Below are 20,398 nucleotides of genomic sequence, written 5' to 3'. Positions count from 1 at the left end.
GCGGGCAGGCAGCGGGCAGGCAGCGGGCAGGCAGCGGGCCCCGACGGGGCGCTCCGCGGGGACGGCCGCCGGCGCCACCCAGGGGCCGCGGAGGGAAGCGCCAGCCCCACTCGCGACCGCGGCGGGACGCGCCGCCTGGCCCCGCGCCCCACCGACGGCGGCAGCTCCGCACCCTCAGCGCCGGCTGTGGGGGGGGACACACCGCGGCCCTCCGCGCTGCTTTCCGCGCCCGAGGGGAGGGAGCCGCGTCCCCCCCACGGGCGCAATTCCCACCTCTCGCTCCCCACGCTGCGGGGCGCGGAGGGCGCGACACCCCACAGCCCGCCTCCCCCCCCCTCACCCCGCAGGCTCCCACCTGTTACCGCGCCCAGCCCGCGGGCGCGGAGCTCCGCGGTAGCTGCCCAGCCCCGAGCGCGCACCCCGCCGCCCCACACACACACACTCTCCCCGTTAGCGCGGAAGCGGCGCGGCTCCCGCGGGCGCTCTCCCCCTCAGCCCGGGCGGGGACGGCAGCGCTCCGCCGTGCGCGCAGAGACGCGGGGCAGCGCGGAACCCACGGGGGCGGCCGCTGCGGGGCGCTCCCCCGCCGCACTCACCTGCGGGGCGGAGGGAACCAGGAGGTGGGGGTAAGGCGATAACTGAGGGGCGGGGGTGTCCGGGACGGGCACGGTGAAGGCGGCGGCAGAGTACGCGGCGCGTGCCGGGCCGGCCCTATTTCTGCTCTCTGGGCCGGAGCCGCCGTGACGTCACCGCCGCATTTGCATATTCCACCCAATCGCCGGCACCTGCGAGGGGACGGCGGGAACGCCCCCGCGGGGCACGCGGCGGGAAGGGAGGGCGGGGCGGGGGTGAGGGGACACGGGGACCCCTGGAGCGTCCCCCCGGGGGGGGTGGGCGAGGCGAGAAACACGTCGGGAGGGGGGATCCCCGTGGGGGTGGGCAGCGCCTCGGGGTGCTGCTGCTGATCCCCCCCCTACACCTGCTTCAGGGCAGCCGCCGTGCCCGGGAGAGCCGCTGAGGGGAAATAGGGGCTCGGGGGTGGGGGGGCTGGGCCAGGAGGCCGCAAACCTCCGTGACACGGGGGTGTCCCCACGGGGCACCGGGTTTTCCCCCGTGGGACCCCCCCGCGAGCCTGCACCGCACAACAGAGCAGCACGCTGCTTCTAGTTCCCCATATCCGTGGTTATAGAGAAAGGCAAACATTGGAAATTCATTCCTTCTCTTCACCATCCCATCTGCTTTCCAAAAAAAAAAAAAATCAATATAATCATTTCTCATTTATTTTTTAAAAACGGTTGGATGTTTACAGGAGAAGGCGGCACGGCGGGACTGCAGAAGCAAAGAGGATTTGGGGTGTTTGGTTTTAAAGGCTGCGAGGAGGATTAGGAGCGAACTGGACGCGTGGCAAAGGCGATGGAACGCCCACAATTAGCAATGAGTGCTCTAAAAGACCTGATGGAACGTGCCAATTTTTGTGTTTCTTCCTATAAAGAACGTTACAGCTGGATCGTGCTGAATTAAATTGGATTTGTCATTGGCCTTGGCGTGAAAAGGACAGGACCCTCTAGTTCAGATGGTTGAAAAGACACAGGCTACTCTTGGAAATTGGGTCTGGCCCAGAGAAAATCTTATTAAAAAATCGTTGCACAAAATTAGGGACAAGGTTGCAGAAGAGGCTCTTTATGAGAATAAGCTTTTTTAAAAAAAATTTGTTGTCTTTTCATTTTCTTTGCATGAAATACCAAGTGATCAGAGAGGCTGGTTTTCTGGAATTTTTCACACCTTTAGTTGTGGCCTTTTAAATGCAGCACCTCTGAAATATTTTCAGTGTTTACAAAAAAATGGAGCTTATTCTGTCCAAACCGTGCACAAAGGCTTGTAGGGACTCTTGGGTATTTTTGCTTTCCTTCTTTAGGAAGCAAATGATCTGAAATGGCTGATTTAAGGTTTGGATTAAAAGAGAAATCACAAATGTGATAAAATGGGGAGAATTCACTGTGAATTCTGCATGGGCGATATAAAGGAGGTCTTGGTAGAGTGCCCTAAAAGAAGAATTGAGTGCATATTTCAGTTGGCCTATGGGTTTAAGAGGTCTGAGGTTTTTAAAAAATAAAGCTGAAATCTAATCAGAGACAAATATGTTATCTTCAGTGAGATTATTTTTCTCTTTCCCGAGGGAAAAAAATCGGAAATAATATCAGTGGAGACAACTCTTCCCCATTTCCTGAAGGGAAGGAAGAAAAGTCTTGCCACTTACCAACATCATTTATTCTACAAAAATATGTCTGTGCTGACAATTTGAAGTATTTAGTAATCTCTCTGTATCTCTTAAAGACGGACATAAACACGAGATGCATTAGGCATCTGAAGTATCCGCACAGCCCCTATTTATTTATATCCACACACGCTGGAGGATACAGGCAACCGCGTCTCTTCCCCACCAACAGCTTGCCTGGGTGACTCTTGCCACCCCCCATTTGTGGCAGTAGGCGCATTTTGCTCATTTTACATCATCCGATGCGGTTTTAAATGCATAAGCTGGAGCTGCTGCGTTCCCGCGTGACCCGGGGGAGCACGGCGTGGCAGTGCCATAAGCCTGCTGCCACCCCCACCCCGGCGAGGGGCTGCCCCGCTCCCCGTGTCGTGCCCCCGGGGCTCCCCCGCCTCCTGCCGCCACCGACGCCAGTCCCTGCTGTTTTCACGCCTGTGCCTGAACCCGAGCATCTCGCTCTTGACATAAATCAGGCGCGTGTTTGCCCTGCGCAGTGGGTGTGTTGGGCAGTTCGGCTCACGTGAAGTCCTCCGACAATTATCGGGCGCCGCGGGTGACCGTGTTCCTAACCCAGGTATCTCAGGATGTCCCATTTCTCTTTCCCACTGGTGGCACATTTAGGCACCAACAGTCATTTTTAGTGCCTTCTCCTGCACGCTTGGGCCCTATGCAATTCTCTGATATTTTCGTTCAAAATCTTTAGATGTTTTCCAACCTTTTGAAAACACTATTCATAAAAAGCGACTGGCAGGCACCCCTCCTCGCACCCTCAACCTCCAGCCAGCTCCATCCCCCTTCTTTTCAAACACTTTCAATCTCTTCTGAGACCTTTTAAAAACCCTGTGGAAGCCTGGCTGCATCCCAAGGGGCGTTTTTGAAATGCTGTTGTGGGAGCTTTGCTGGGGGGTGTCTGCTGTCCCCCCGAGCTGGTTCACCCGCCCGTGAAGGCTGGGCAAAGCAAACAGCTAACTTACGGAACCGGAGAAATAAACTGCTGCTTGCTCCAGAGCAGGCTGGCAATGAAAAACTGATAAATTCCTCATCTTCAGGGGTGGATGAGTTTGAAGCAAAAGAATTGTTGCTTTCCTTTCAACTCGGAATTGGAGAAGCCCAGAAAACTGTGATTGGAGTTAGAAGGAAAAGAAAAATGGATGATTTTTAAAGACAGACTCGAGGAGGGGAAGATTCTTATACAGCGAAAGGGGAAAAACAAGTTTGCAATTATTTTTTTTTCATGAAAACACAGGATAACCCATCCAGTGAAATGAGAATTAAGCATTGTCCCCTTCCCTCAGTTAAAAAATAAACGTTAAGACCAGAAAACGACAGAAGTTTAGAGGAGTTGAAGCTGCAAGTGACAATGTGTTTAATATGACGTGGGTAAATAGGAGGACTGTGAAGAAGGAGAGACCTGGGCCAGTCCCGGTCTTGCATACTTCAGTGAGAGGAGCTGGAGATGTGCAACCTGTTGTCAGCTTTGACTGATGCGACTTCAGGAATTTGATGAGAAATTTTAAACAACAGATTGGCAAGGCAGAGCTCCGTGTCACTGAAGATATGATAGCATTCAAGGGTGACCACAGCAGTTAGTTTAAGGGAAAGAGTTTTGAAGAACAGATGGTCTTCTCTTATTGGGCTTTTTTTTTTTAATTAAAAAAAAAAAAAAATCACAACAGAGCAATGCACATAGCCAAGACTCCCTGATTTCTACCAGCAAAGGAATTAACTGGTAACCATCTGAGCCATCTGAAGTACTTCCAAAATCTAGTAAGTGATGTTCAGAAGAGAAAGATAAGGTTTCCTCCTTGAAAATTCAAACTTTGGATGACAGCAAATCACCCACCTTCCCCCTTTGTCCAACCTTGCTAGCTAAATGCAGTAATTAAACATGAGTTTTTAAAAGAACATTGTATTCACTGGAAACAAGAAGCTGAGGAGGTAATAGAACAACAAGATTCATGCTCATCACTTCTAGTTATTTGAACCAAGAGCCTAAATCAGACCTGATTAAAGTAGGAACTCATAACCAGATTCAACCAAAACTAGAGATATTGAACAAATACAGATGTGACAAGAGTCATGATTCAATTATTAGGAGTCCATCTGTTAATTGCTCATTAAGATGACAGTGTGTATCTTTTCCTACATACATTTAGCAAAGCCTTTTCACTTTGACAGTGCATAAAATTATCCATGCCAACTGTATATCTCTTACTTTTTATGTCAACTTTAGAGTTGCTAGTTTTTCATTATCCTCTTGGTCACAAATTAATAAGGAGGAACAAATTTAATAGCAGCCTCAAACCTTTAGAGATTATGTCAGCCTTGTGTATCTGTGCCAGTTAAATTACCATTTATTTCTGCTTAAATTTAATGTGGTCATCTTCATACAAACACACACGTATTTAAAGCCTGCTCTCTGCATACAGCATGAGCACACCGAGGGGCTGCTCTGAAAAGCTGACATGGAGCTCAGACTTGAACTTGTCTAACTGCATCACTCTGTTTAAGATGCAGCAAATGGAGATGACCAAGGTCAAGAGCTGCAAACATGGCAGAGGTTTTTGTGGGCCTGGGACGTCTATGGACGAGCCTCCGCAGCAGTGGCATGTGCTTTGGGTGGTCAAAATGGTAGATCTAGGTAGGTGCTGCCCTTGGTGACCCGTCCTCCGTTTCCATCGTGTTTTAGTAAACAATTGCTTTGCTCGGGAAGTGCCCGCAGACTCTGGATGCTGGATTGCAGTGCTTCGTCCCTGCCTTCATAGCCGTAAGCCCAAAATAATAAAAAAATAAATTGTAAAAGATGTTTTATACCAAAGGAAATACTAAACGTAGAAACAGTGGTTTGATTCATTTCACAGCTGTAGTCTTTTTTGATTTGTTCGTAATTTTCTACACTACTGCTTCCAATTTGATAGTGTCTGGGCCTCGGATGACAATGAGAATGGGATAACAGATGATGAGCTCAAAATACTGAACACAATCATACTCGCCCTACGTGTACCTACAATCAATATGTCACTTTGAGGAAGGAACCATCAGCCACTGGGCAAAGTTTAGAATATAAAATGTCACAGGAACTCAAGGCACATTTCTTATTTCTTAGGAGTTGTCAGAGCAGCTAGCTTGTTGCTGTGTAGGGGACATGCAGAGGGTTCAAATAAATAGCCCCAGATACCTCAATTAAAACCGATATTGCAACTTTCAGCAGCTCCCTCCATCTCCATGGCCCTGGGAAACCAAACGTGCAAGGCTACCTGTAGGTCTATCAGCAGGACCAGCCTGAACAGGTCCCACGGCCATTGACTGAACAGCTTTGGGGATGGCACCTATTCTCCTCAATTTACCCATCTCTGAATATTTTGTTGGTCTCTTTTCCCAGATGCACAGGAGAGATCATCAAAGACAGCGGACAGTGTTTATCTGAAGACAAGAAAGCACTTTGATCCATGGGCATGGATAATAGTAAGGTGTTTAAATTTTTTTCCCAAGCTCCTTGGCTATTCGTACGTACAGTTGAGACGTGGGAAGGTCTTGGTGCACGTTCTGGAGCATATGGTGATCTTTCTTTCAAGCTTGTTTTCAAGAGGAAGTTTAAAGTGAGGAGCTTTAGCAGAGCTGTTACGACGCAGGCTGTACAGCAGAGAAGCAGGCAGCCGCTCAGAGGTACGGGACTCCTAATCCACATCGACAAAACTCCCCATGTTAAAAAGGCAGATGAATGAAATCGCTGAAGATGAAAGAATATGCACCAAAGCAGAAGAAAAACCAGCAAGAAATGTGAGCCTGCCTCATCTGAAACATTTGAAAAAGTTTTCTAAAGCATCTTCATATTTTATATCATTGCTTAATAGGTTTTACTTTATGCCTGTGCATATCTACACTGCGTATCAAGTTCAAGAAATACATATGAGCAAGGGTGAATTAGCTACAGATTCCTTAAATTGCCTCTGCAGACAGATGGCCAGCAAGCAGACTGGGAGGGAGAGTACAAGAAAGGAAGATGTCGTTCTTCAAGAAAAATTAAGAAATGTAAATGGCACCATCAGTGCTAAGAAAGACAAACCCCTGCAAAGCATGAGCCAGGCTCAGTTCAAACAGCAATTAAATGATTTAGAACAAGACTGTGATCATTTACAATTTTTAAAGGTGAAAGGTGTGATTTTGGTAATACCTTAAAATTAAAAGGCCAGCCACTCCATCTTTAAGATGATGGTTTCTCTCCTGGAAGACTTATCTCATTGTCAGTCCATTAGCAGCCAGCCAGAACCCATCCATACAAAAATAATTGGCTATTGATATACGGTAATGCTGAAAAGTTATTCTTTTTTTTGTTCATTGCTATGGAAAGATGTCCTCTCTAGCCTATACTTTCAATCATTCTAAATGCTACTGTGAAAAACTAAAAACACTTTTCTGAGATAGATTAAGATCTACTTCACAAATAAATATATTTTATCACTAAGAGAAGAGGCAAATGTCACTGGTACTGAGTGTTTTATGCACAGTAGAGACCACTTAAGCTGGAATTTTCCCCTCACGGTAAATTAATGTCACTGGCTATGCACAGTCCCCTCCGCACAAGCAGGGTTTATACCTGCTGGACACACATGAAGAATTGTCTCTGAACCACAACAGCAGCCCCTCCTGTTCCCTCGACCGTAGTGAGCTAGAAGAGGGTAAAAAAGATGGTTTCCCCGAAAAAAAGTTGGTTTACCTTGAAAAAGGATGGTTTACCAGAGAGGGGCAGTGACCACAGGGACCGAGGTCCCATCTTCCGCTTTGCTAAGAAAAGGGTCACATCCTGCACGCTGCTGCGGTGCCTGGGTCCCGGAGGAACCGGCAGCCTGGGAACAGCAAAACCCGCCACCACCACCAGCCGTCGGGCCCCGTAAAATGTTATTTGTGCACAGGCTGGGAAGTTTGCACTCAGGCTGTTAAAGCTGCGATGAGCCGGTGGCAGATGCTGCACTTGCCAGCTAAGCACCCCTCAAGAATAGCTAATAAAACCAGAGGACATTAGGCTGCGCAATGCTGTATTTTAAAGATAAAGAGTCTCTGGTTGGAATCGTGCTAAGATTTTTACTTTCTCGTGGACAGCTCTTTGGCTGCGCTGTAACACAATCTCGAGCTGAACTGAAACAACGGGTTATAAAACCCTGGCTGGGACGATACACAGGGAAATGTAAACAGCAGAACGGAGGAAGCGGAGAAATAATCGAGCTTGACAGAGAATTTTGGGGACCATAGTCTGAGCCAGTAGTCGAAATTTCTCATGCTTAAGGCTCAAACACACACCAATGAGAAAGCAAGGTGTTGAACGGCTTCAACAAATCTGTCTTGGGACCCTGTATAGACATTAATTTTTGATTGTTTTGCCTTATTTGTGGCCATTCACTAGTAACAGTTGTTGATAAAATGTTTAAAGGAGTAAAAATTTAATTTTACATTTGTTTCATCTGCTTATGGAATTATTTTTCCTTACATATTTTTCTTGTTTGGCCAAATTTCTACTGTAAGTCTTCCAACACAAACAGTTTTGGTGCTTTTGTGTTGCTATTAGAAGCATCTCACTCTTAGTAGTTACTATACCGAGTCTCCGTTATCCCTTTAGCAACAGTCTCTCCCACAGTAAAAGGAAATGCATTTTTTCTCTTGTCTCTTATTGTCCAGAATTACTCTTGGATATTACAGTCGTCAATGTTTAGTATTAAATCATTTCCCTGCCAATTCATTGTAATCAAATCTTCCACAAAGTCAATAGCAATAACATTTTTATAAGGCATTGTCTCTCTCAACCTATTAAGTGCTTTCAGATCTTTGAATTTTCCATTCTGAAAATAATAGATAGTGACCTGGAAGAAAACATAAAATGTGTGAAAGTCACACGAGCAACCATGTAATTGCTCACACCCACCAAACCTTTGGGTCAGAGTTTTGACTAGTTCAGACAGGTTGCTCAATCATACGAGTGACTTTTGCTTTCTGTAGAAAAAAATGCCAAATTAAATAAATGAGCTACCAGACCCACTGGAACCAATAACAATATTTCTATCGCATTTAATGGGACCAGATGTTGGCTTTACAGAGTTATATGTGGTGTTACACTGGGTACATCTGTGCCGCAATGCAAATACGCCGCTACAACTCACAGGGAGGTACTTAAGCTGGTTTAAAGGAAGCACTGACAGCCGCAGCACTGCAGAAGAGAGCAGAGGGCTGTGAACCCCACTCCAGCCCCCGAGTGTTTATTTGCCCTGTGAACCTGTGCGTAGAGTTGTGCTGTCACAGCCGCAGCGCCCTCCGCACCCGCGGTGCCGGCTCCGTGGTGGTGCAGGGAAGCCTGTGAGGAGTCCCACGTACCTCCTGGAGGTACCACCCAAAGCCGTGGGTGCTTCACAGCCCGTGGCGACACACCGAGGTGAAGACCACTTCCTTCAGCATCCTTGCGACTGAAAGCAGCTTTTGACTGCCTCTTAATCAGATCCTCGGGGTAAACTTCGGTTTCATCTTCTTCCATCTTTAGGAGGGGCAGAGTCACACTGCTGGGGGTTACTCTGGATTAGAAGGAATCAAAATGGATCACAGACAAATCCAAAACATGACAGGCCGCCTTAATTGTAAGTGTAGAGCTTGCACAGAACTAACAGAAGTTTTGTGTGAAAGGAAATGGCACAATTAAGACTTCCTATCATAGCTGTTTACAAACACAGATGGAGAAAATATTACAATGAATTAAAAAACCCCTAATTTCTCTATAGTTACGCTGTGCTAATGACACTTGCTACGCTGTAACTCCGTAAATGAAAGAATAAAGGCTTATCTAAATGAGTTTGTTCAGCCTTAAGAGGAAAAACCTTAGGAGGGGAACCTCACTGTGCTTGCAGCTACAGAGAGGGAGGGCAGCGAGATGGACCCAGATGCTCCTCATGGGCACACAGCGACCATGCACGGCCAAGGGTGCAACAGGGGATGTTCTGGTTAGATAGAAGGGAGGGAAAAAATCACCCTGAGAGCAGTTAAACACTGGAACAGGGGCCCAGAGAGGTTGTGGGATCTTTCCGTCAAGATATTTAAAATTTGACTGGAGGAGGCTCTGAGCAACCTGCTCTAGCAGACCCTGCCTTGAGTGGGAGATTGGGCTCAGTGACCTCCAGAGGTCCCATCCACCTAAGTTAGTCTACAATTCTGCGATTTTATAAATAGACTTTGACATCAGCCTCTAGAAAAAGGAGCATCACTTAGAGAATATAAACAGCTAATCCCGTGATCACTTTCAGGCAATCAGGCTGGTATATATATAGTTTAATGCTGTTGAAAGTAACAAGTACCCAGCTGACTTCTAACTAAAAGAGCGAAGCAGAGGCTCAGACTCCAAATCAATAGTGAAAACTGATACAGAAAGTCTTATTTTCTGTCTAGAAGCAGAAGTTCTGATAAAAATTACATATAGGATATTATGATGACCAGTTACTGCTCTGCTATTAAATAAATGTAAAAAAAAATCTATTATTTCATTTTCACCCGTATGAAAACTCCTGATGAGGGCTGAACGGGGATCTTTCACCTACGCTGGTGTCTGCTCTGTTGCAGTCGTGCATGTCCTGGGTGATGCTGCTCCACACGGCCGCCGCTGCTTCAGCAGAGATTTCCAACGTACACACCCAGCATCTTGAGGACTTTTCTCTCTTGAACATGCAGCTCTCTTCAGCCTGAGGTTACCTGACTTGGCTTCAAATATTATTAGTGCTGCTGTTGAATTCTCGAATCCATCTTTTCCACAACGTAATGGCACACTCTCAGTATATACATCCCTCTTCTGTGGATTTTAATGATACCAGAGGATCTCTCAAAGCCACAAGGCAGTTGCCCATTAGGTGACTTAGTTCTTTTACTCACACCACCGATCCTGCAGCAAGTGAACTATCTAATATCTGGCAGTTTACAAATAATGAATTAAACTATCTAAAAGTCAAGGTGTACCAGGCACAACACAGGCTGGGAAGTAGCTGTGCTTCCTCAGTTTAATTTGAGCTTTGGGGGAGTGCAATAACCTCAGTGTCACTGAGACATCAGCATCACGACCCTCAGTTAACTTGTTGTTTCCATACCAAGGAGCAGAAGCAACCCTGATTTTGAATTTGTCTAACCCGACGGCACTGCGAAGCGATAACAACGATCCAAAAGTGACCATACACCGATGAGTGGGTTTCTCCTGAGGGTGGCTTGCACATCCTTACACACTCAAAAGATGAAGTATGGGAGTAATCTGCAAGCACTTATCACTTGAAAGTATGGGTGACAGAGCTACATCTGGGTAAAGCACGGCCATGAGTTTCATTGATTCTGATGGGTAATTTATTTCTGACTCTGCAAGGCAAACCCATAGAGACCAGCAGTCAATACCGGTAGAAGGGGATTAGCGCAATAACACGCATCTTTTGGGTCAGTGGGCAGGCAGAACAGTTATTATTATTCCTATTAGCTCAGATTCGGGTGGAAAAGAAAGGAAAAAGTTAGTGTCAACTGCAGGCTGTATATATCTTTGCTGCTTCTTTTTTTTTAACAGGGTTACAAAATCTCCCACTGCTCCGATTTTTTCTTTCTTTCTCTCTTCCTTTTTTAATATTGATGCATTTTAAACAGGAAGAAAGAGAGAATGGGGACATCTCTAATCCCTATTCTCATCTCACCTTCTTCATATATTGTGTAATTCCCTAATGTCTGGGAACCTGTTCAAAACTCCTCATTGTCAGCGTGTTCAGATCTCGAGGGACAAGACCCACTATGAATAATATGAAGACCTGAATCCTTTTTTCTTCATTTTTTTTTTTGCCTCCCACATGGCCTTAATGGAGATTTTGCAATCCTGTCTCCCCGAGGGCACGTGGGTACCATCTAATATCTGCATTTAAATATCCTGTCCCTGCCTCAACCCCCAAACTGAAATCTGAAATAGTTTGTTCCAGGCTTCCTGAGCAACATACAAACAAGTCTCTGCAGAGAAGTAGAGCTTTAAACCTAAAAAGAGGCACAGCATAAAGAGGAAATATGGCCAAGCTTAGACATCTTTACCCTTCTAGGGATGCTGCTGATGAACCTGAAGAAACTTGAAATAAAAGACTTCTCCAACCAGGGCAAAACCTATTTTTACAGCGGCATTCCCATGGGAAGTGGATAAAATATCCCATTTTCCTCCTGCCCTGCTCTCCTTGCCCCCAAATTTCTTTTCACCTCACATCAGAGATTATTTGCTCCTTACTGGATATATGGGAGCTTTGTGGGGAGCTGTGTTAGCTCCATGTGGAGAGCTGCTCTCCTGGGAAGGGAGGAAGAGCTTTAGATTAGCTCCCCCATTTTGCTCTTGTTCACTTAAAGAAGTGACAAAATTATTCTATCATTCCTACATTTCTATCATTCCTGCACCACCGAGAAAGCCTGACAGGGAGAGCTTGCATGGATGAGGCTTCATTTGGGGCAGCTGGTTTTAGTGGTGCTGCTATGGGGGCAGTTCCTCCAAACTCTTGCTCCAAGCAGAGACGTGAGCGTTGCTCCTCATGTAAGTAGAAACCCTCAAGTCACTGCACCTTTTCTAATGAAAACAACAACAATGACATATACTTCAAGCACGTATTGACAGATCATTTCTATCTCTAACCAGCGTTTTTGCTTTGTTAGTTAACAGATTTGAGTCCTAAGTTCTTATTCAGATAAAACTCCCGATTTTTGTTGGAGTGAAAATGAATAACTAGAGCAAGATTTGACCCCCAGTTGGACTGGTCTAACTGGAGCTTTTCTGTGATTCAATTTTAATCAGTGAGCGAAGTAGGCTATAATAGAGCTGGTGTTGTGAGAGGGAAAGCCGGCAAGAATTACAAAGATATGCACGAATAAATTAACCCTTTTCTCCTGTTATTTGGAAGGTTACAAATATTTAGAACGATCATCAAAAAGCTCAAACTGACCAGCTGGTGAACGTTACTCTCCCGCTGGAAAAGTTACGGTCATCCAGGTTAAAATGATGCTGTGTGACCTCGGAGTCCAGTCACTGATACCGGTAGACAACTGGGAAGTAATTGAAATGGGAAGACTATGAAAAACTTAACTGCTGGCTGAAAATTATTTATCCAAGCAACTTGGTGAATACTTATAAATAAGAAATACAATAGCACTGACTGGAGTTGGCTCAAAAATTATCCACAATTAATAAATTGACCCATCCTACATACTGTATTATTTTCCCTGACATTTTCACAAGCCACATATCTGATAATACAATTAAATGACAAGTTCAATCACTTCTTTATTTCATGTATATGTATATTATAATATTTTATAGCTGTATTACAGAAAATACTGTTTACTCACGTTGTATCTTCCCAAGCATAATTCAGAGCTTTGCTTGCCCAAGAAATTACTTGTCTGCATTTTGATTAAAAAAGCAAAACCTCATTGTTCCCATGGCAAATGAATTCAGTCTTTAAATGAAACTCATTGTCACATCCTTTTCTATGCAGCAAAGGCATTCAGCTCCTGGAATGGTTTTAACCTCTAACACAGCACTTTTGTGTCTGTATCTGATCCAGCCATGATTCATTTTTCTTCCAAAGCTTCGTCAGTGTTTGGGCTCTGTACTTAGTTCTCAATGAACTGGCTGTAACGCAGTAGTTACAGCTCCCTGGAAAATGACACACAGTAACTCTGTCAAGATTTTTATTAGCTTGGATAGGTCTTTTATTTTAGCAAGGTCTTTTATTACCTTGGATAGCTTTGAACTAGTTCTGAAGTGAATGAGTGAAGACCCAGAGATCCAATTTTATATTGAGAGCCATTAATTTTTTTTAACCGCGACCCCTTGATTATTGATAGGCTTTTGTTCTTTACTGTCACTGCACAACACATTGTTTGAAGTGAATCAGAGTGCACAAACTTTCACAATTACTTACCACAGTTTGGATGGGTCATGGCAACCAGCCGGCAGAAGTCCTCTGACTTTCAGGATGCAAGAAGCATCTGCTCTAGATCAGAAGCTAATCTGATCCTTTTCATTCCAGAATATTTGTCAGAAAACATCATAAGAATGTTATGGAGAAAGGAAGCATCTGTAAATCTCAGATGGTGCTTATTCTTTTGCCCATTAATCCACATGTATACACAAACCCAGCTAATTTGGAGTAATTCAGCATTCCACCTCAATAACTACATAAATCAAAACGGACTCCATCAAAATAAATGAGCATGGATGAGGCAGTAAGACCAAGATCAAGCAGTAAAAGTGCAGAAACTTGAAAAAAAAAGTTGTGAATAAATAGAATTTCATTGAAAACGTCAGAGTCTCAAAAATGGTGTAAATCCTTGCCAAAATAGCATGCGATTCACCCTAATCCCACTTCCCTTGAGCCCAGTAACCATTCTCTTCATTTGCATGCTTTGAGTTACACTCTTATGGCTTCAACATTTGTTAAATTTGAACTGATCTCATAATCTGGATCCCTTGTCCAGAGTAAAATAATAAAATGTGTGTTTTAGGAAATTTTGGAAAACGACCAAGAAATTAATTTACTCTCTTTTTCTAATGGAGACTTCTTTACATTTCAAAACACTTAAATAATCTAAAGCTTTAAAGTTTTACACCAAAATCTTAGGGTTTTTTCTCTTTTTTTAAAAAATGCTGGGAATACAAAATTTCTTTAATGAGTTCAGTTGTTCAAAGATGCTTCCTTTTTAAATTCAAACTTAAAAAGCAATTGCATTTAAAGCTTGAGTCAATTCAGACTTTCAGGTAACTGAAGTCAACCTATTGCTATTGCTTGATAAAGTTTAATCCTTTTGTATGAATCAGTCTTATTTATGAATCAAGTAAAATTTGTATCAGTCAAAGATTGCTTTCATATATAGGCTCTTTTACCTATTTTCTTGCATTGGGCTGTAGCACGTAACATTTTTCTGTGTTGTTCCTTGGATTATTTATGCCATTGTGGCATCTAGAGATGCACGTCACAGAATAAACACTCCCGGTATCGCTAATATAACAATCAGCTGCAACAATTCCCAGATGTTGTCAAGCAGTTGGATAAATGGAAATCCATGTCGCCACAAGGATCTGTTTGGCAAGGATCCAGCTGTAGACTTGACAACAACAACAACAGACCCATTAGTGTTACAGACCCATTCCTGTTTCTGGGTCCCTTCAGCCGTGTTGCAGCCAGGGCTGGGCCACGGGGCCAGGAGCTGGCTGCAGCACCCACAGAAGGACTACAAGAAGCTGCACGGTGATGAGAAGGGTCCAGATGACACTACACATTTTCCTTTCCTAGGAGGAAGTGTCACTGGTGCTCGGAATGATTTGGTCCTCTCTGCACAGTACCTATGACCACAGCACATCCCCATGGGTTTGCATTTAAATCGCAAGTTTGAGAAGTTTCCATTTTCCTTAGGGACCCTGTTGTCAAGATCTCACAGACAGATTACACCGTCCTGATAAAAAATTAATACTGTAGGGATCAGCTAAAGTTAAATCTAAGAGGAATAGTACATTACCCTGGGATTAGACTCATATTTCAAACAGACTGTTCACCAAATAAGATCTCACACTGTGAGTAAAGATAGCAGAGTCGGGGCCAAAGGCACCAGGCACACGATGGGCTGGAGCAGGGACCAGGAGCATCCCAGGAGCTGCCATCGCTTTAGCGACAGGGTAAGGGTTTGCAGGTGCCATGTGGGATAGGGCCGGGGTGCTCCAGGAATAGCTCCTCCTCTGCTCCACCTAAAGGGAGAGAGGGTAGAATGCTTTAGAACTGTTATTGCTTTCAGCAAAATATCCCTTAGAAAAAATCTGGAAGCAAACTATAAAATATGGAAAAAGAGTCTGTAGACTGGAAAGTTTCCACAGTTTTTTTGAAACAGCACGTTACGTATGAGAGTTGCAATGGGAAGGAAAAAACCAGCATCCTTGTGCAATCCTTGACCAATCCATGGTCATTCCCCTGGGTTGGGAAGAGAAGGTCTCAGAGCATCACCAGTACAGCTCATGAAGTCCCCTCACTGCTATTTCTAGCCGTGTTCTTGATATTTTCCCTGAAGTAGAGCCTGGAGGGCCTCAGCCAGCACCCTTGAACATGGCACAAGGGCAGAAGGGGTAAAACACAGCAGGCAGCTGGTGGTGAGCCCCGAGAATGCCCATCTCCGCTCCTGCCCCTCTCCCTCCCATGGCTCTCTCAGCTCCGCATGGGAATCCTGTGCCTTGTTCGACCCCGTTACTGGGTCAGCATTTGTCATGTTATCAACATGGTGATAATCTGCCACCTGATAAGAAGTCAGAAATTTCTGGAAAATTTCACAATGCAAATCATTGCTTGCATTCATTTCTTTTTACACAGCCAGCCAGCCATCCACAAAGCCCATCATTTCAATGTTAAGAAACTATCTTTACAAACTGTAGCTAGCATCTGATGGATTAAGAATTTCTGTACACATTTATCCTTGTTGTTTTTGATTTAAAAAACAAAACAAACAAACAAAAAACCCCCAAAAATTCTATAGATGTTGGTGTTCATTTACTTTTTCCAATCTCTCATATATTTGCCACCTGGAAACACCTAAACGCCAGCAGGTTTTGCCCTCAGGTTAGAAAATGTTTGCAATTTGTTTCTCAGAATTGCAAATAAGTTTCCCTGCCAAAAAAAGAAACAAACAATGATTCAGCAAAGCCTTTGAAGATCAAAAAGAACTATAATTAATTTGTTAAAGTGGAAAAACACCCCAAATACCTGTTAACAAAATTGTATTTGACCTTCTGCGTTTTTCTGCTCAGAAGACAAACTTTTGACTTTATGCCAGCAGGATCCTCCCCACTGAAGAAGTGAAAACCCCAGACCATGGAGTTTATGGGACTGTTTTATGGCACTATATAAGATAATGCATATATACCTACGATTGCCCCTGCTACTTACTTACTCACCAAATCTCATTTAACAGCGAAGGTACTAACGACCACCGTAAATACATAAGGCAGAGGATCGTCTTGCTCAATGTGCCAGGCACACAAAGCTGTTCAGGGATGGGAATATCAGGAGGATAAAGGGACCACCCATCCACAGCGCAAAGATACCCATCATCTGTCCCCAACATCAGAAAAAATACCCAATAAAACCAAATCTGAGCAAATTCTGCTGCTGGAAGCTCTGGGGAAATGCAAACCAAAGAAATGGCTGATGCTGACTGGTTCTAAGCAGTCACAACCTAATTAAACTTAGTTTAACCATAAAAGATTTCTAGCAGTTCATCTGCTCTTAATAAGCAGTTAGGGGTGCTTAACCAAATTACAACTCCTGTTCCTATGACAAACATCTTGCAAGTATTTCCCTTCTACCCCAGTGTGCCCTCTGCCACAAAGTGTGATAAGGTGCCCTGGTATGGTTGTCACTGATTAGAGTTAAATACTAATATATTATGTGAATTCAAATTTTTAGTGGCTGTAGTACTGTTTAACATGGGATATAATCCTTTACACCAAAAAAGATACAGTGATCTGAAATTTTGCAAGTAAGGGAGACAACTGAAATATAGGTGGGTATATCATATCGGCAAGTCTTATTTAGAGTGAAAAAAAGTTGAAACATCTTGTGTTAATGATAGGAGATGTAATGTTTTAGATATCACCACTGTATGAATTCTATTTCATCAACAATTCTGTAAAAACAGCAGTTAAAAAAGGTTTATGTTTTGTTTTAAGGAATTAACTGTGCAAATACACTCAATTCCTACGTCACTGTGAGAACTTTAAAGTCAGACTCACAGTTTTTCTGTAGCTTGGTAACAGTGATATTAGCAAACAGATGCTCTGAAGCTGGTTTAATATTGCTAAATTAATTATTTTTGTTGATGTGCTTGTCTTGGGCCAAAGAGAACTGAAAGCAAGGCAGAGCAAATCAAAAGTGAAATGCAATACTGTAGAAAGACCTGTACACACACAACATATGTTTCAAAGACCATCAGTCCACACAAGTTGAGCACTGAGATTTATGAGACCTGAAGCAAAGGGCAGAGTGATGGAGCAGGTTTTTCTGTCCCAGAATTTCAGCTGCTAATTTCATTTGCACTGTGACCTTAATGAACAAAAAGTCACTCTGAACAATATGTGCAATTCAGAGGCAGGAAACAGAACTTGCATGCACCCATCAGTAAAAATAAGAATAAAACCCCCCAACAATTTACTTAAAGAGTAACAGTTACTTATGTAGTTTTTGTATTTGCCAAAAACTTCAATATTAGGTTAGAGCAGTTTTGGGGACCCAGCTCCTCAACCCTACCAGGAGTGAGTGACATCATAATCCTGAATAATCCCCCGTAATCTAGCCCAGCGAGAAGCTGCTGTGTGTGGCGACTAGAGCCTGAGAATAATTCCTTAGTCAGCACCGTGAGTTCACATCAAAATCCACAATTCCTCCCCAAGCAGCTGACTCCCCTCTTCCTACCAAGATTTCCTTCATTTTTGTTCAAGACTCACAACAGAATGAAAACAACAGGCTGATGGGAGTTGCTAGTTTGAAAAATTCATCCAATAATCTGCAATGTCGCCAACGTGAGCTGGAACTAAACATGTCTGGGAAGACAAATTCCTTAACTGTTAGGTGCTGAAGGACAGGGTAGGTAACATTAACTTGGCTAATTGTTTACTTGCTTAGCTAATCTAACGTAATCTGCATTGATGAGATTTTGATTTCATGCTAGATGAGTATACTGCTTCTGTGCGCCTTTTGGTTAATTTGTGGACCATACCAAAAAGTCATTTTTATAACACGTTTAACACTCCAAAGCTATAAGGGAACAGCAGAGAGAGAGAAGGCGGCCAACTCTACTGGTATTAAAAGGGTCATTAAATTCAGCATTAGGTAGAGGTCTTGTTTTGGGTTGCATTCAACTTGCTTGATTAAAAATGAAGTGTAAGCAAAAGGCATTCAAGAGAAATATTCCAGTGCAAAGTACAGTGTTGATCCTTGTGTGTGTAACTATAGAGAGTTTATGGATGCTCGCTGTCTCTTACTCAGGCTTCTTCCACAAGTCTTTAAAGTTCACAAAGCCTCAGTTCACAGGCTCCGTACTCCAGTGGTTTAAGGGTGAGTATGTTATAACGAGCGTAACAAGACTGCCATTTGCTTGAAAATCCTAAACATTTCCATGAGAAGAACAGAGGTAATTTTAAGCCTAATGAAATGTTATAAATACGTAATTTTTTGATCATTTTTTTGGTTTTACTGCCATGGGGCCAGAAACTTTCCCCAGAGTTTATTTAAAGCATTTATTGCTCTGAACAGGAGAAGGAGGGGAGAGCAGAATTTGGCCTGAAGAAATTAAATCTCAACTTTGATGGAGGTCATTTCCTGAAATACAGGATTTATTGCATTTAATGCCATGGAGTTTTGGCATATAAACAATACTTTCTGCAGCACAGGAGTATAGAAATACTGTTCTAGCTAAAAATGAAAAAGCTTGGATGGCTTCACGGATCTTTAATAGGTAACAAAGTTCACAGCCTTCACCTTGAAGTCTCCAGTTGAAATTTAGATTGATTGTGACTAAAAGTAATTTCTGTCTGACAGCTCATGTGAAGAGAGTTACTTCATTTCATAACAAATGTGTGGCCAACAGCCTAAAAATTATTATCACAATTTAACAAGACCATTGGCAGTCCCAGAGGCACCGCGGACTGGTGGAAGTCAATCCTGCCTGTCTGGGTCTGAGAGAAGCTGAGGTGGGGCAGGGAAAAAAATCAGAAGCAAATCTATGAGCGTTACAACTCTTCTGTGGAAGAGCTCACAAATTTAATTGCTTCAGCCTCTCGGTAGGAGCAAAATTTACCTACTTCCTCAGACTAGGCAGCCAGCTGGCTAATGTATGATTTTTGTTCCATAGAGCTAAGTTTTCCGGTTTGTGGAAAAGGAAAATGAGCATTTTAGGTCACGACCGCTTGGGAAGGAGATGATTTTCTTCAGACAATAATACGCCTTTTTCTGTCCTAGGAGGGAGACACATGTCATAGGGCAATTCTGGCAAATGCTGAAAACGAGGTTCAGTTGTGTGCCTCAGTTAAATCCCAAAATTAGGTGGGATGAGCCAAGCCACATTGACTCAGCTTGCTCTTCTGCATCTGCTGCATGACAAAGGCTTTCAAATACAGCTCCTATTACCTAATTCAATATACATTTTTCTATTTCAAATAAAACTGAAGAAGCAATGAAGCAAAGAAATAAGCCTATATTAATCCAAATTTTAAATTATTTTTGCTCATATCTGAGAAAAGTTCACTGCCTTTCCTGGAGTAATTGACGTGTTTGTAGAAAAGGAATTTAAAGAACTCAGAAAGCATGTTCATGAAATGTGGATTTCAACTCTTCCTAAATAAATGTGCCAGGCAAAATGTTTGCAAACATATCCATTCAGAAGCCTGAAATGAAGTGATTTCTCTGACCAACTGCAGCTAGAAGCATTCGTATCATTAAGCAATAATAATCAGCTATTAAACTTAAATAATAATTAAGAAGTAGTCATTGCCTATTAGCGACAATCCTAGGAAGAGAAAGTGAGGGTGAATTAAGGCTACTGGCAAAGGACACTTTCAGCTTTATTGTTTTAGTTAAATCTCACGTTGGCACTGCTTCATGCATCTGTACTATACCTATAGAATATGGGAGTAAATCCAGTGAAGTCACACTTGAAAACCCTTATTTTACTGCTTGGGTTATTGTAGATCATATACTACAAAGAACCCAACAAGATAACCATTCATGAACCAAAAGCAAATCTGGATAGATCAAAGTAAATTATCACCATGACATGAGATTTTATATACACATATTTATCTATCTCTACATATACACATGCATATATGATAAGGTTCTATGGACTGATTTTTACAAAAACCTGAAGAGATAGTTCTGTGTTAAGGAGAAACTGCATATAATTGAGGATTGAAATATTTATTATGACCCGGGGCAGCTTTAAATTATGAACTTTTCACATTTGATTTTTGTGGCAGAGGATATCAACCTTTTTCTCTCTGTGCAAGTCCCATCGTTTCCCCATCAGCTCAGTTTTTCCAGTTGGCGCATGGGACAAATCCTGTCC

General features: G+C 43.3%; 1 protein-coding gene across 2 annotated transcripts in view; it reads right to left on the bottom strand.

The window, feature by feature from the left end:
- The window catches only part of FSTL4 (follistatin like 4), a 238,753-nt gene extending 238,104 nt beyond the window's left edge, over window positions 1–649 (bottom strand). The window contains exon 1 of one of the 2 annotated variants that reach the window (XM_074883873.1): window positions 597–649. The gene's annotated coding sequence lies outside the window, so the exon portion shown is untranslated. The remainder of the gene's footprint in view (window positions 1–596) is intronic. The other variant, XM_074883872.1, reaches the window with a different exon arrangement.
- Between the last annotated feature and the right edge of the window lie 19,749 nt (window positions 650–20,398).

The sequence above is a fragment of the Strix uralensis genome, chromosome 14, assembly GCF_047716275.1.
Source record: "Strix uralensis isolate ZFMK-TIS-50842 chromosome 14, bStrUra1, whole genome shotgun sequence".
In the NCBI taxonomy this organism is placed as follows: Eukaryota; Metazoa; Chordata; class Aves; order Strigiformes; family Strigidae; genus Strix; species Strix uralensis.
The sequence above is the reverse complement of the archived record's forward strand: the minus strand, read 5'-3'. Positions and strand labels throughout refer to the sequence as shown.